This window comes from Vulpes lagopus, chromosome 15 (assembly GCF_018345385.1).
Source record: "Vulpes lagopus strain Blue_001 chromosome 15, ASM1834538v1, whole genome shotgun sequence".
In the NCBI taxonomy this organism is placed as follows: Eukaryota; Metazoa; Chordata; class Mammalia; order Carnivora; family Canidae; genus Vulpes; species Vulpes lagopus.
Genome location: NC_054838.1, coordinates 29,796,422 through 29,810,914, shown reverse-complemented (window position 1 = coordinate 29,810,914; position 14,493 = coordinate 29,796,422). Strand labels below are relative to the sequence as shown.

At 48.1% G+C, this 14,493-nt stretch overlaps 1 protein-coding gene across 2 annotated transcripts in view; it reads left to right on the top strand.

The window, feature by feature from the left end:
* Positions 1–14,493, top strand: part of TENM4 (teneurin transmembrane protein 4) — a 731,611-nt gene that overhangs the window by 352,750 nt on the left and 364,368 nt on the right. The gene's annotated exons all lie outside the window — the stretch shown is intronic.

Sequence of the window (14,493 nt, the reverse complement as noted above, 5' to 3'; positions counted from 1 at the left end):
GTTGGGTCGTTGTTGTTTGTTTTCAGATCGGGGTAGAGGGCGTGCCCTCTAAGGCACAGGGTTGTTCCTTGCAAGGTGCCTCTGCGTGGGGGAGCAGGGCTAACGGGTCCCCAGAAGCTTGCTTTCCATCCCGCCAGCCAGGTCTGGTCCTGCCTGAATCCTACTCAGTCTCTGGCCTCCAGGTGCTCCACATTCCTGGGCAGTCACCACTGTCCTATGCTGGTTAGACACTGGCCTTAAACAAAAACTTTTGGAGTAACTTAAAACTGGAGGGTTTGCTCCAGCTTTGCCCTGATCTCATCTGCAGAGCCAGGGACATGCAGTCTCTGGACTCTCTGTCCCTCTCTCACTTCTGCAGCCCTTCTTCCAAGGCCCCGGTGATGTTGTGGGAGAAACAGCTGGTTCACATGCCCCCTTTTTGAGGTGGAAGAAAGGGAACCTGCTTTCAGAATTTCCCACTTTCTTTTTGGGACCTTGTTGGCAGATGTCTGGGTAAGAGGCAAGCTCCCTTCTCTGGTGCTACTCTCTGGGCAGCTTTGAGGATGCAGGTCAGGACCGAGGAGGCAGCTCCAGGGTCTGGCAGCCAAGTCTTGGGGAGGATGCAGAGACCAGGGACAGCTTCTCTGCCCAGGGGAGGAGAGAGCTTTTGTTTCTCAGAAGTTTCCTGAGGGGGTCTGCTGGTGCTTCCATACTGGAGTGAGAAGGGCAATGTGAGTGAAAAGTGACCCAAGCCAGACATCAGTGCCCCCTACAGGTTTCCTGCTCCAAATGCAGGATCCTAGTGACTTGTCCAGGATTCCCCAGAGTCAGGATGGGAACCAGGTCAGAGGTGAAGGCTTAGGCTGTTTAGTCTTTCAAAAGGATGCTCTAGCTGGGTTATGAACAACACAGTCCCAGATTTGGAGAAAGTCAGGAGACCAAGTTAAGGGCAGGGGCAGGTGGGAAATTTATTTCTTGAAAGAGTCAGGGGCAGCAGAGCTCCAAATATCCATTCGGCCACCAGAGCTTGGAGGTTTTCCTAGGGAGTCTGTGCACCAGTCTGAGGGGTGGGGGGAAATAGTGCCTGGATACTGGCGTGGCATTGTCCCCCTCCCTTGACTCCCAACCAGCCCTGTGAGGGGGCCAGTGACCTCAGCACCTGGAGGAGATCCCTCTCTGCAGTAAAAGCCATATGTACCCCTTCGTCTACCTTCCCACCAAGGCCCAAGCCAGCCAGCAGTCCCTTTTCCTGCCATTCCAACCATGCACAGATCTGATGTGTAAGGCCTGTACAGAGAAAATGGTGTCTGATTAGGAGGCAGGAAGCCTCAGTTCCATCACTGACCTGGAGTGTGGCGCTGGATAAGTTGGATCCTTTCTCTGGACCTCTGTTTCCTCATCTATAGCATAAGCAGTTCAAACTTAATCTGCATTTCCTATATCTGAGAATGTTCATAGTTATTAGGTTGGGGTGGGGCTGACAGCAGGAAAGTGCTCTGTGGTCAAATAATGTAGGAAACACCATGTTGAATGAATTTAAACCAATTTCTTTACTGCAGGCCTTCTCAGAGCCTTTAATCTATTAAAATGTGCCTGCTAATGGGTAAATCGAGGAGAGATAGATGCAGCATTCCCCCAGTGGATTTGAGCATGGAACCCTTTGTTCTCAGAGCATCTGATGGGTTCAGTGTTCTGATGAATACATTTGGGGAATAACTGAGCTGAAGAACCTGTAGGCCCTTCTGGATCTGGGCTTCTATGATTTGAAGCATTCAGATGAAAGTGCATGAGAAGAAAAGGAGAGTAGCACCATTAACAGTGAGCAGCAGGCCCGAAGCACAGTGCCAGTTCTTTAGTTCTAGCATCTCATCTCCTCGACACCCCCTTTGAAGTAGATTTTCTTACCCCCATCACACAGAATTAGGAAACTGTGCCCTGAGAGGTTAAGATCCCGCCAAAGTCACACAGCTAGCAAGACAGGATTTGAATTCAGGCCCACATGGCTCTAAAATCTTTATTCTTGTAGCCCTGGTGACACTGAATTTCTTCTGCAGCGGAATACTTAGGTTGTTTGTTCTTGGGAAGGCTGCTTGCCATGGTGACAAATGATCATTTTTCCATAAAGTCATGACAGAGTGAGGTGCATACCGCCCACGTTATTGTATATTCCCTGAGAGCTGAATTACAGCTGAATTAAGCCTCTGTTGGGTGATAATGGCACAGTTGAGGAGCCTGAAGAGCTTCGGCTTTGATAATGGGGACGAGAAATGGCTGCCTGCGTCCGCCTGGCCAGGCTGCCTTTTCCTTCTCATCGTCTGTTTTCAACACTGGCTGCCACCCGCACTTTACCCTTGCTGTCTTCAGGGAAGATGGGCAGGTGAAGGAGGTGGGCTGCTGAATCTAACAAAGATCCCCTGGCCTCCACAACCCTCCCAGGCCGGGACTCCCCAAGCCCAGATGCCCACAGGAGGCCCGGATGCCTCCACGTGCTTGTCCACGTGCCCCTAAGTGGGATGCTACACTAAACATTTTGTGATACTTAGGTCTAAATAGTGACAGTAAATCATCCCGACAGTGCCTGAACCAGAGGAATGTCTCCCTCTTATCTACTGATGAGGTTGACAGCACGCTGGTTCACACCACTGTCTCCCCAGCTTACGGCTGAGGGGCCTAGGAGGTAAAGATGGAAAGAGCTGGAGCCGGACCCTACACAGGGGTCTGGTTCTGTCCTGGCTACTCTCTCTCTCCCTTTTCCCTGCCTCTCTCATCTCCATCCCCCGCCCCTGCCCTCCTCTCTTTGTCCTGCATTCATCCCCAGCCCCAGTTCTCTTTCTTTGCTGAGGAGGCAGGCAGGTTTTGCCACCAGAACAGGGCTCTCTCGCACCAGGTGCATTAGCCAGCACCTTACTTTGTGGCCACTTTTGAGGAGTACCACGGAGCCATACAGAAGGCCCACCATGTGTCCAGCCACTGCTCATATGTGATTGCCTTTAATCCTCATGACAATGCCATGGCATTCCCATTTCCCAGGTGGATAAACAGAGGTTCCAAAAAGGTCAACTGACCTGGCATAGACTGGTCAAGTCAGTGACTATGACTGGTCAAGTCAGCAGGTCGGCACAGCTTGCGTTGAAAGTCAGATCTCTCCCATCCCAGAGTCCGAGCCCTTTGCACATCTCCATTTGCATCAGTAAGTGTTGGCCTTTCAACAGAGGCCACCAAAAATGTGTGACTAAGTTCTCCGAGATCCTCACCAAAGGTGAAATGCAAAGTAACCCCCAGCGACATCTAGCCACAGGAAGGAACATCCACTCTGCCTCTGCCTCCCGGCCCGGCCTTGCATTAGTCAATAGTAATTGTCAACAGTATTGATGGCGGTGGAGGCTTTTGCTGAGGTCACAGTGATGCCGCACGCAGCTGCCATCAATAATAACTTTTATGGGGTCCATTAAAGCCAATTTCTGCCCTTGAAGGTTAATGTCAGCAGCTTTTATGTCACTGCTTAATATCTAAAATAAATACAGAATTGACTGGGTAACATAAACACAAATCTTCTGCCCCAGGGCTGTCCGGCAGAGCCAGCCCCCAGGCCTCTCCTGCTGAAGTGGGCCCAGCAGCCTGGTGACAACCAGGAGAAGTTGGCATCGGGCCAGGCACACAGTTGGCATTCAATAAGTGCTTTTTAGAAAGCAAAGGTTATGATCTGAGCTCCATTCCCAACCCCTGGGTCTGGCTGACGCAGTGTCTCTGTTGTAGATTCCTATTGTGATTTGTTCCACATCTAGACCAAGCTCCCTCAGCATGCCATAGTTCTACCATCAGGAGTCTAGAACAGCAGGGAGGTGGATCTATGGCAGATGTCCTTGGGTCTCCGTCTATAGTGGTGGGATAGCAGGCACTGCTGTGGGGTCGAAAGAGCATCAGTTATGGAGCCTAACGAGGAGACCTGGCCTCATATTCCTGGCGGAACCGCGTCTGGCTCTGAAACCCTGGGCAAGTCCCTTTACCTCCCTAAGCCATAGTTCCCTCATTGCTGAAACAACGTAACAGTGGGTACCAGGGGCTGAGAGAGAGGGAAGTGGGGGGGTTAGTGTTTAATGGATGCAGAGTTTCAGTTAGGGATGCTATAGAAGTTCTGCAGATGAATAGTGTTGACGGCCGCACAGCAACGTGAAAGCCCTTAATGCCGCTGAATTGTACATTTAGCACTGGTTTAAAGGGTTGTGCATGTTTTGCTACAGTAATTAAAAACAACAACAACACGGAAACAGCATATCATCTTCTTTCCTTGACACGTTGCTATGAGTCTAGGCTACAACATTTGTGAAGCATGTGGTCTGTGTTGGTCCTTAATTGATGCTAGCTATTATTAATTTTATAAGGAGCTATAGAATGACAGTAAAAGTAGCCATTGGCTTTACCCCAAGGGTGCCAAGGCTCATCCCTTTGTTCCACTCACGTTATATACCTAGGCTTCAAGGCCAAGTAGGATTTCACCAAGCATCAGGGATCTGAGCGAGGCATTCCCAGTGGAGGCAATTGCACAAGCCAAGGCTTAGAGGCGTGTGAAGACACATGGTGGGTCCAGGAAACAGTGAGAATTTACTCTGTGCTTTAATCCCAGAGGCAAATTGAGAAATGCATCTAGAAAAGAAATGATGAAAGAGAATCACAGTTACCCCAAAATTGTCACACAGCCTAGGTGTCAAAAGGGAAATTATTGGTTAACCTAATTAGGCAGCCAAATTGCTTATTCAGAGTCAGAAGATTAGGTGAGCATCTCCAAAGCACAGTGAGAAAGAAGCTCATTACCAATTTAACTCAATTTATCCTCTACCCTCCCTGGCCCCATGCTCATGAGACTTGGTTTAAAAAATCTATAAGAATATCTATCATTAATTCCCTAAGTGGCCAGAGTACTGCAGCTACCCAGCCATTGTGTGCACAAGGCTCCATTTGCTAGGATAAGAAGCCTGGCTTCGTTGGCCTGAGTAGAGATTGGACGTCTGCATTCAACTACTCTTCCGTTTTGTGAGCTGGCCTGCACTCCTTCCCAAGAATGCAGAGGAATTAGGGGATTAGACTCTCTGATTAGGCAGTAAAATGAGGGCTGTAAGGCCCTGAGTTCCAAAAAGGATTAGAAAGGGCCTACCAGAGAATGTGGAAGCTAGAAGCACCTTAGAGACAACAAGCCTATTGACTCGTAGCCTTTCCTCAATTTCCAGCTGAGGAAACAGATTAAGAGAGGCTGGGTGACTTGCTGAAGGTTGCACAGCTAGCAAATGGCAGTGCCAGGGTTTGAGTCCAGATCTGCCTCTCCCCAGTGCCGAGTATCTTTCTTGACCATTGTGCTCCATGGTTTGTTCTGTTTTATAGAAACATATTTTTATTAGTTCAATATGGACAAAATATATATGATCAGGGAGGCGATTCTAGCTGTTTCCAGAACATAAAGTTCTTTGTTGGTATTGGAAGCTTGCAGGAAAGAAACTGAATCCATAACCTGTTAGAACTGATTTGGAGCTGGAGGTCATACCAGGCCACTCTCTCAGATTGTGACATGCTGGATAAAATACATTTTTTAAAAGATTTATTTATTTATTTGAGAGAGAGGGAGAGAATGCACATGTACAAGTAGGGTTGGGGGAGGGACAGAGGGAGAAGCAGACTCCCTGCTGAGCACAGAACCTGATGCAGGGCTTGATCCTAGGACCCAGAGACTATGACCTGAGCTGAAGGCAGATGTTTTACCAACTGAGCCACCCAGCTGCCCCAAGAAAAGACATTTAAAGTAGAGATCATAGAGTGTTGAGAGAAAAATTGCAACGAGAAGGTATTTGAGAAGGTTTAATGGAAGGAGTGCTGGCCCCTGGGCTTTGGAAAGGGGTGGAAAAGACTAACAGCAAAAAGGGAGAAGAAAGGGTGTTCTGTGTACACAAGGCGTGAAGGTGGACAAATAGAAGGTATGTCCCATGAGGCTTGAAGGTAGGGGTGTACCTGGGGGTATGGGGAGGCTGTGCTCAGAGGGAAGGCTGGAGAGTTAGCAGGATGTCCTGTCATTTACCGACTCTTTATTGAACACGTACCACATGCTAGGTACTAGTTTAGGTATTGGGGTTCCACCATGATCAAAACAGACAAAACTACCCACTCCTCAATGGGGAGACTGATGATCAACAAGTGTGAAAACTACATGATGCAGGGTGTTTCAAGATGATAAGTATTATGAAAAGGGGGATAGGGAATTCTAGGGGGAGAGGAAAGTTGCGGTTCTAAATATCGTGGCCAAACAAGGCTTCACTGAGAAGGTGACATTTGTGGTAGACGTGGGAGGGAGTGGTGAAGATGTCTGGAAGAAAGGTGATTCTGGTAGAAGGAAAAATAGGTTCAAGAGCCTTGAGGCAGAAGTGTTTCTGACTTGTTTGAGAAGTGACGATGAAACCAGTATGGCTGGAGTGGAGGAGGAGGTCAAAGAGGTGACGTGGGGCGAGGCCGTTGCATGGCCAACCACAGGAGTGTCCTGAGCTGATGCATGACAGGCTCTGACTAATGCTAGCACAGGAGCGTTTTGGAAAAGCTATGTTGAGAGCAGACTCAGGTGGGCTATGTCAAAGTAGGAGACTCTTTCTATGATCCAGGAGAAAGGGAGTGGGGCTCAGACAAAGAGGAAGCATGGAAGCTGTGAAGATGGGATCTGGGCCTGGAGAACGGAACAAGCCACTTCTTCCCTGATCCACCCAGGGCCTTGTAGCAGTGGGGAACACCTCCAGACTCAGGTCCTGTGACCAAGATGGGGCTCCTTACTCTCAGGGAAGGGCCACATTTGATCCTTCTTCTAGCCTTACAGCTCCTTTGGCCCAGCTGCAGGGTCCTTGAGCTCTGGCCTGTCCCACACCACATCTCAGGCTCTCTCATGGTCTTGGTCATGAACCACACCCCTTATTCATCCCTCATACCGCACCCCAACCTGCTGCTGACCATCCCAGTCTCTTACCTTGCTGCCAGGCTCCCACTCCCAGCCTTGCCTTACCTCCCACATGAGACTCTGGCACCATCTTTTTTTGTTAATAATCTTGGCTTTCCTTCAGATGTAATTTCAGCCCTCCCTTCTGCTCAGTTGCCTCAAACTGACGCGAGGCCTCCTCCCCCTAGCACCACACCTGCTAGAATTGCTTGTGATCTGGAAGCCAGTATCCAACAGCCACGAACACTGTTGTTCTTGGGAGTTGCTTGTTAGAGGATTTTAAGAAGCCCTGGCCCAGTTAAAACGTGCCCCAATCCACTCCCCACAGCTGTGCTCTGTTGCTCTCCCTGGTGGGGAGAACATGCTAATACAAGAGTGCCTTGCTTCTGACTGGGGAAGAGGTAAAGAGAGATAGGGAGATTCAAAGCTATGCTAAATTAAGATAGATTGCATTCTCGAAACTAGGTTAGGACCTGCTGTGTGCACAGAGGTTCAGCAAACCACAGTTTTGCTTTCAATTTGAGCCAACATGATTTTCAATTCAATGGAAGCAATGATGTGCACAGTGACATACCTCCTACCAGAAGATGTTTCCCAGGCATCTTTTTTTTCCCATCTGTAAGTTAAGCTTTGTCCAGGGAGAATGGCTCAAGGAGTAATTGGTGGTGGGAAAAGAGCTCCCTGCCCATGGGAGCCTCGTTCCAGTGCCAGGATGTGTGGGATCCAGGGACAAATCCGGTTTCAATCTTAGGTTCTGTCACCAGTCCCAGTATGAACCTTGAACAAGTCACTTCTCCCCTCTGAGCATTAGTTTCCCCATCAGCTAGATAGGGATTTTGGAATCTCAGGCAGCAAGATAACTTGGAAGGGGAACAGACTTTAGAGTTGAACTTGGAATCTCAGCTTAGCCACTCAGCGGTTGGATGGTTTTGAGCGACCTACTAAATAAATCTCACAGAGTCTTGGTTTCTTCCTCTGCAGCATGGGAACCAATAGGTGCCTAGCTCCTAAAGTTACAACACATCTGCAAGGTGACTGTGCACACGCAAGAATCAGCAGTGTTTTCCAAATTGTGGGTCAGGATTAATCCTTAATAAAGGCTGTGGCTCAGTACCATCATTTAGGGTAATAATAACAAAGAGAACAGAGAGGAACAGAATAGAGTTCCTAACACATAGGTAGGTAGGTTGTTTTGTAAATTTTTTTTATTTTATTTTTTTATGGATGAGGTTTTTTTTAAAAAAAATTCTGCTTTACACACAGCATCTGTACGAGGTCATCACATACAATGTTTTTCTTATGGAAGAGTTCAATTAGAAAAAATATGTTTAAAAGAAGGTACTTAGCTGGGAGCAGGACCTTGTGCATGCCAGTTCACTCCTTCAGGAACCCCTCAGCTTGAAGATTCCATAATTTATGATGTCATAGTCTTGTCCAAAAACTGTTGACATTGTATTTGAGAGGGCCCCCTTACTGAGAATGAATATAGATTTGGCAGGGCCTCATGATTCAGTTGGGCTCTGGGATCAGATCGACTTGCCCAGTGTCACATAGCTCATATAATAGGAGAGCTGGCATCCCTGGTCTGTAGATCTCAGCCATCTCTCCTATGACAATGGCCAGTGGGGTGGCTACTACTCCCTAGGGTTGCTGTGAGCTGTGAGGACAGCAGGAAGAGCTGACTTAGGAAGTTACAGGGGGGCTGGAAGAGTCATCCCGAGATTCACATAATCAGCTGAATCTCTGCTCAGCACATAGGCAAAGGAGGGAGGAACCCAGGCAGATGTCCATGGGTGCCGCAGGCAACTAGCATATCGAGTGAAATTTGGCTTCCCTCAACTCATGGATCCTTATTACAATTTTTTTTAAAAAATTTTATTTATTTGTTTATGAGAGACACAGAGAGAGAGGCAGAGACATGGGCAGAGGGAGAAGCAGGCTCCCTGCAGGGAGCCTGATGGCAGGACTTGATCCCTAGACTGGGATCACGCCCTGAGCCAAAGGCAGACGCTCAACTGCTGAGCCACCCAGGTGTCCCCCTTATTACAAATTTAATTACACACTAATCAAGCCAGGCAGATTGACCACAGTATAGAGATGGCTTTCTTTCTTTTGACTTTAGGCTGGAGAGAAACATGTGGAACCAAGTATGAGGAAGGGCTCCTAGGAGATCATACGGGACTGATCGATGAAACATAGTGCAGAGAGATGAAGGGTGGTTACTCATAGGATGCAGAACCAATCTCTGTGCAAACCCCACAATGACAGGTCTCAGAGAAGGCCAGCTCCTCCCCCAAACACTTCCCAAAGCGACAGACCCAACTGCTTCTGATGATAGGGAGCAGCAATAGTGAAAAAAAGAGCATTAAACTAGCAGTCAGAAGCCTCAGATCTGATACCCAGCTGTGTAGACTGTTCAAGAAATAGCAGAAGGGGGATGCCTGGGTGGCTCAGCGGCTGAGCATCTGCCTTCAGCTCAGGGTGTGATCCCGGAGTCCTGGGATTGAGTCCCACATTGGACTCTCCGCAGAGAGCCTGCCTCTCCCTCTGCCTGTGTCTCTGCCTCTCTCTCTCTGTCTATAATGAATAAATAAATAAAATCTTAAAAAAAAAAAAGAAGAAAAGCAATAGCAAAAGGTTTGACATGTCTAAGCCAGTGGGGATTAGGAGGACATGAAGCCAGAGAGAAAAGCTACCATCCAACATGGCCAAGGATAGTTCAAAACTGCTGGTTCAAGACCTCAGCCTTTCTCCTAAAGATCGGAAGGAACCACAAAAAAGGTTTACACAAGAAGAGGTCAAAGGGGGTCAATTGCCTCTGACACCACTGTGGATGGAATGGTGTCTCTCCCAAAATTCGTGTGTTGAGGCTCTAACCCCTAATATGAGGCTATTTGGAAATGGGGCTTTGGGGAGGTAATTAGGTTTAGATGAGGTCATGAAGTGGGACCCTTGTAATGGGATGAGTGCCTTCATAGGAAGAGAGAGACCTTGCTCTCTCCTTGCACGTGCACTGAGGAAAATCCATGTGAGTACAGGGCAAGAAGGCAGCCATCTGCAAGACAGGAGGAGAGTCCTCACCAGAACCTAACCATGCTGGCACCCTCTAGAACTGTCAGAAAATACATTTCTGTTGTTGAAGACACCCAGTCTGTGGTATTTTGTGCTGGCAGCCAAAGCTGACTAAGACAGGCTTCAAAAGCTTAAGTGACTTCCCACCCGAGAAATCACAAAGTTGATACCTAACACAGGGCTATCGAATTCAAAGTTCTTACCCCGGCCCATTGTGTCATGGAGACAGGAATGCAAAACTATTCAGGTGAATAACTGCCGATGATTTTGTGAGTTAAAAAGGTGCCAATATGCAAGACCACCCCCCCCCCAAAAAAAAAGCAAAGCAGAAACAAAACCCTTGGTGATTCACTTATAAACACAAACTGTGGAGCCAGACCGCCTAAGTTTGGGCACCAGCACTTTGACTTACTAGCTGTGTCACCCTGTGGTATACAAGCAAGCTTTGAATCTCTCCATGCCTCAGTGTCCTCACCTGCACAATGGGCATAATTCTCTTGTCCAGTTCGTAGAGGGATTAGGAGAATTAAATGAGCTCAGAGAGTTAAAGTGCTTGGAATAGTGCCTGGTGCACAGAAAGGGCGGTATAAACTTACACTGTTGCTGTTATTCATTGTACAGCACCTCAGGATTTACAGGGTGTTTTCACATTTTGTTGAACATTTGCAATAGCCTTGGAGGCAGATATCTGTCTCCTAGTTGTTTTGGAGTCACTCTGAGATCACAGGGCTGGGAAGTGGTGGGATGGAATCCAGTCCCAGGCCCCTCTGACCCCACACCCACACACTGCCCTCTGTAACTGTGACTGGTGGCTGCTCAGCCTGACTCTTTCTGCCAAAGATGACTCCCCAGCTACCAGGGCCTGATTTTCGTCAGGCCAGTTTCTCCCAGGCTGTACTGTGAGAAGGATCTCAGCCCAGGCTATCTGTTCAGGAAGAAATTTGCCTCCGATAAGGAGGCAAACCCTTTATGTTCCAAACACTGAAGAGGACTTTCCTCTCCACTACCACTCAGCTGCCTGGCTCCTGAGTTTTCTGTGCTCAGCTTTGCAGGACCTTAGCTACAAAACAAATTGCTTTTCTGAATGTGACTCCAAAAAGGAAATAATTGTACAGAACAAACCAGGTTTGAAGTGTGGTATAAACAAAGGGAGATTGTTTGCCATTCTAGCTGCTTGGAAGAATGGAAGGGGAAGCGAGAGGGGCCATCATGGGGGTGAAGTGGGCTGTGAAAATGCAGAGGGAACTCTTCGATAGGAACCAAATAGACTAAGCCAGAAGGTAGACAACACATTAGAAGTGAGGCGCCCCAGGCATCTCTCTGCTCCTGTAGCCTCACTCAGCAGCAAAGAGTTTGCTCAAGTCCAGAGGACTTACCCTTCTTTTTATGTGCATCCACGACTTTCAATCATTTATTGCCTCAGCACTACAGTTAGCAGTGCTAAAAGATGCATTTTATTTGGAAAAATTATTGTGTCATTTTTTCCCCCAGTAGATTTAAAAAGCTCTTCAAAGTCTGCTGTGGCACTGGGCCATTATTATTCACATTTAGGGAATGTATAATAGCTCACAGTGTCCTTTAATATCCAACATGTCATAAATTATCACATTATCTCCCTGGTCACCTGAGCCCACACCCTGACTTTGAACCCTGACAGTGGACCTTCGAACTTGGAGCCCATGTGCAGGGTTGGGGGGGGGGCAGTGCCTGAAGCTCAGTGAGTCACTAGAAGGACTCACAGGGCTCAGCATATAGTGGGACGCATGGCTAAGATTTATTATAGCAGACAGATACAAAGCAAACCAAGAAAGGCAAAAGGTACTGGGGGTGAAGTCCACAGGAAACCAGACACAAGCTTCCAAGCGTCCTCTCCCGGCAGATTCACACAGGATGGGCCTGGCTCCCCCAGCAATGAGTGGTAATGACCTGCAAAGCAAAGTCTTCCCAGAAGCTCAAGAGACACCCTGTGCCCAAAGATTTTTATCAGAGAGCTGGTCACATAGGAACCTTCTGCCTAACTCATGCCCAGATTCCAGCCTCTCAGAAGGAAAATAGCCATTATTTATCTATGTCTAGGCACCGTAAAGCTACTCTTATCATTGAGGGAAGGTTCGATGTCAGGTAAGGACCTGTTTACCAGCCATGTTCCCAGATGCCAGCCAAGGGCCAGCCTTGCCTGCAGATCTTTCTAAGGTGGCGGTCTCAGTCCTTTGCGTTAACTACTGCCTGAACCACATGTACCCCCTCTTGTGTAACTCGTGGGTCACCCTAGCATACCACCCAGTGTGGACTTCTCAGGGCAGCTTTGTAGCCCTTCGCTCTTTCTCTTTCATGTAATAGCTCTCAGAGTGAGATTATACACTTTATGAAACTTTGCTTGATGAATAAAGTTCACTGATAGGGCAATGAAGAAGAGAAAATGAATTGATGGCATAAGGAGCATGTTTCAGTGCTCTCACAGTGGGGCGGGGGGCAGAGCTACTTGGTCTACAGCTGGTTGGATGAACTGGGGGCTGGGGGAGGGAGGTTGTGAAGCTGTGTGCACGCCTGTTCACATGCAGCAGCGCAGGCTGGGCAGTGTGCTGGTACAGCGAGAATGCTGTGGGGAAGCCAGCGTGGGCTTGGGCCCCAGGGGCTCATGGTGTAAGGAAGAGCCACATGTACCTAGGCAGTATTCTGCAGAGTGTTATGTGAGGGCTGTGAATGACACTGGGTGGCCAACAGAAGAAACCTGTCCCGGAATACAATGATTCCCAGGACCCCCTGCCACCTGACAGTATCCAATCAGGAACAAGGCTCCACCTCCTTGAACCCACCCCCAGATCACCTAACACAGGCCAAACCCTGTACATCCCTTCTAACACCCTGTACTCAGGCACCTGATGGCTCCCCATGGTGTGCATTTGCCCAACTGCAAAGAGTCAAGAAACTCCACCCAACTACAGGGGAGTTTCTGTCAGTCTTTGCCTGGATGGCATTAAAGATATTTTGATTTCCCTGCCCTAGTAGAGAGGCTGACTTAGAGTCTAGGATACTGTCAGGTGGCAGGTTGCCTGGGTGTCTTAAATCTTACGTAGAAGCCAGAAGGGGGCAGCCCCGGTGGCTCAGGGGTTTAGCGCCGCCTTCAGCCCAGGATGTGATCCTGGAGACCCGGGATTGAGTCCATGTAGGGCTCCCTGCATGGAGCCTGCTTCTCCCTCTGCCTGTGTCTCTGCCTCTCTCTCTCTCTCTCTCTGTGTGTCTCTATGAATGAATAAATAAAATCCTTAAAAAAAAAGAAGCCAGAAGGAATGAAGTCAAGTCAAGTCATAACTGCAAAAGAAGCAGAAGTCACTCGTGTTATTCAGGACAGGGGGACGCCCAGTCATTTTGTGGTTTGGACAATCCTCTGTTTTTGTTGGAGTTTCACTCATGAAGCACACAAGAGTGGCCTGGCCTTTGACTTACTCCATTACAGTCAAAGCCCCCATCCAAAGTGGGTATGTGAAATTGTTTATATTCAACAGGAGAAAGCCACACCACCTAGTTCTGAGTGCCAGGCCAGCTCCTGGCTGTCAGGGACTGCTTTTCACTTTCTCATCCCAAACCAAAAGACCAAGGGAACGGACCCACCATACCAGAATGGCAGCTTGCTTTGACGGCCTTCGGTGACCTGTGCTGCGGATAAATTTCAGCATCCCAGGAAGATAATAATGAAAATTAGTTATTTAATAATAAGCACTATTATATTAAGAAAGTACTATTAAACACTTGTTTAAAAATATATGCTCAACAAATAATACCAGTTCTTTATGGAGTATTTTTTATTGGACTTTACCGCATGAGCCTCTTTACATACCCATGTCACCCTCGGAATATCTCTGCAAGGTTGGTATTTGGTTTCTGGAAGATAAGGAAATAGAGGCTCAGACAGGTAAAGTGGCTTCCCTGAGGACACCTAGGTAAGAAGTGGTGGAAGCTGAATTCAAACATGCATCTGCTGACTCTGAAACCTGTGCTTTCCCCTGCCCCAGGCCTCTGGCATTTACAGAGATGACTTTCCAACCTGTGGCCGAGACTGGTCCTAGTCCAAAGAGCATGACAGCTCTGGGACTAATCTGAAGCATGTTCACAGACAGGCAGGGTGGGAGGGTGGGGGAATCAAGACCACAGAATGTTCAGGCCGCCCACACCCAGGCCCCGGCAGAGTGCGGTAGTTTCTGGGAGCTGTTGTTTTGCGGCTCCAGCAAAGTGAGCTCATCTTGGCATCCCCCAAGAAGGATGGTGAGCTGGATCTATTTTTTATTCTTGCACAATTAGCTAATTAATATGAAAAGAGCTGCCCAATATTGATTAACTTCGTATTTCACCACAATGATGTCTTAATGAAACTCAGTATCTATAGCTCAAAATCTGGGGCAGAAGTTTTAAGTAGGAGTGATGTTTAACCTTGCCATCCCCTTCAGAGGTTCAGCATTGTTTAATTGGGGCAGGGAGAC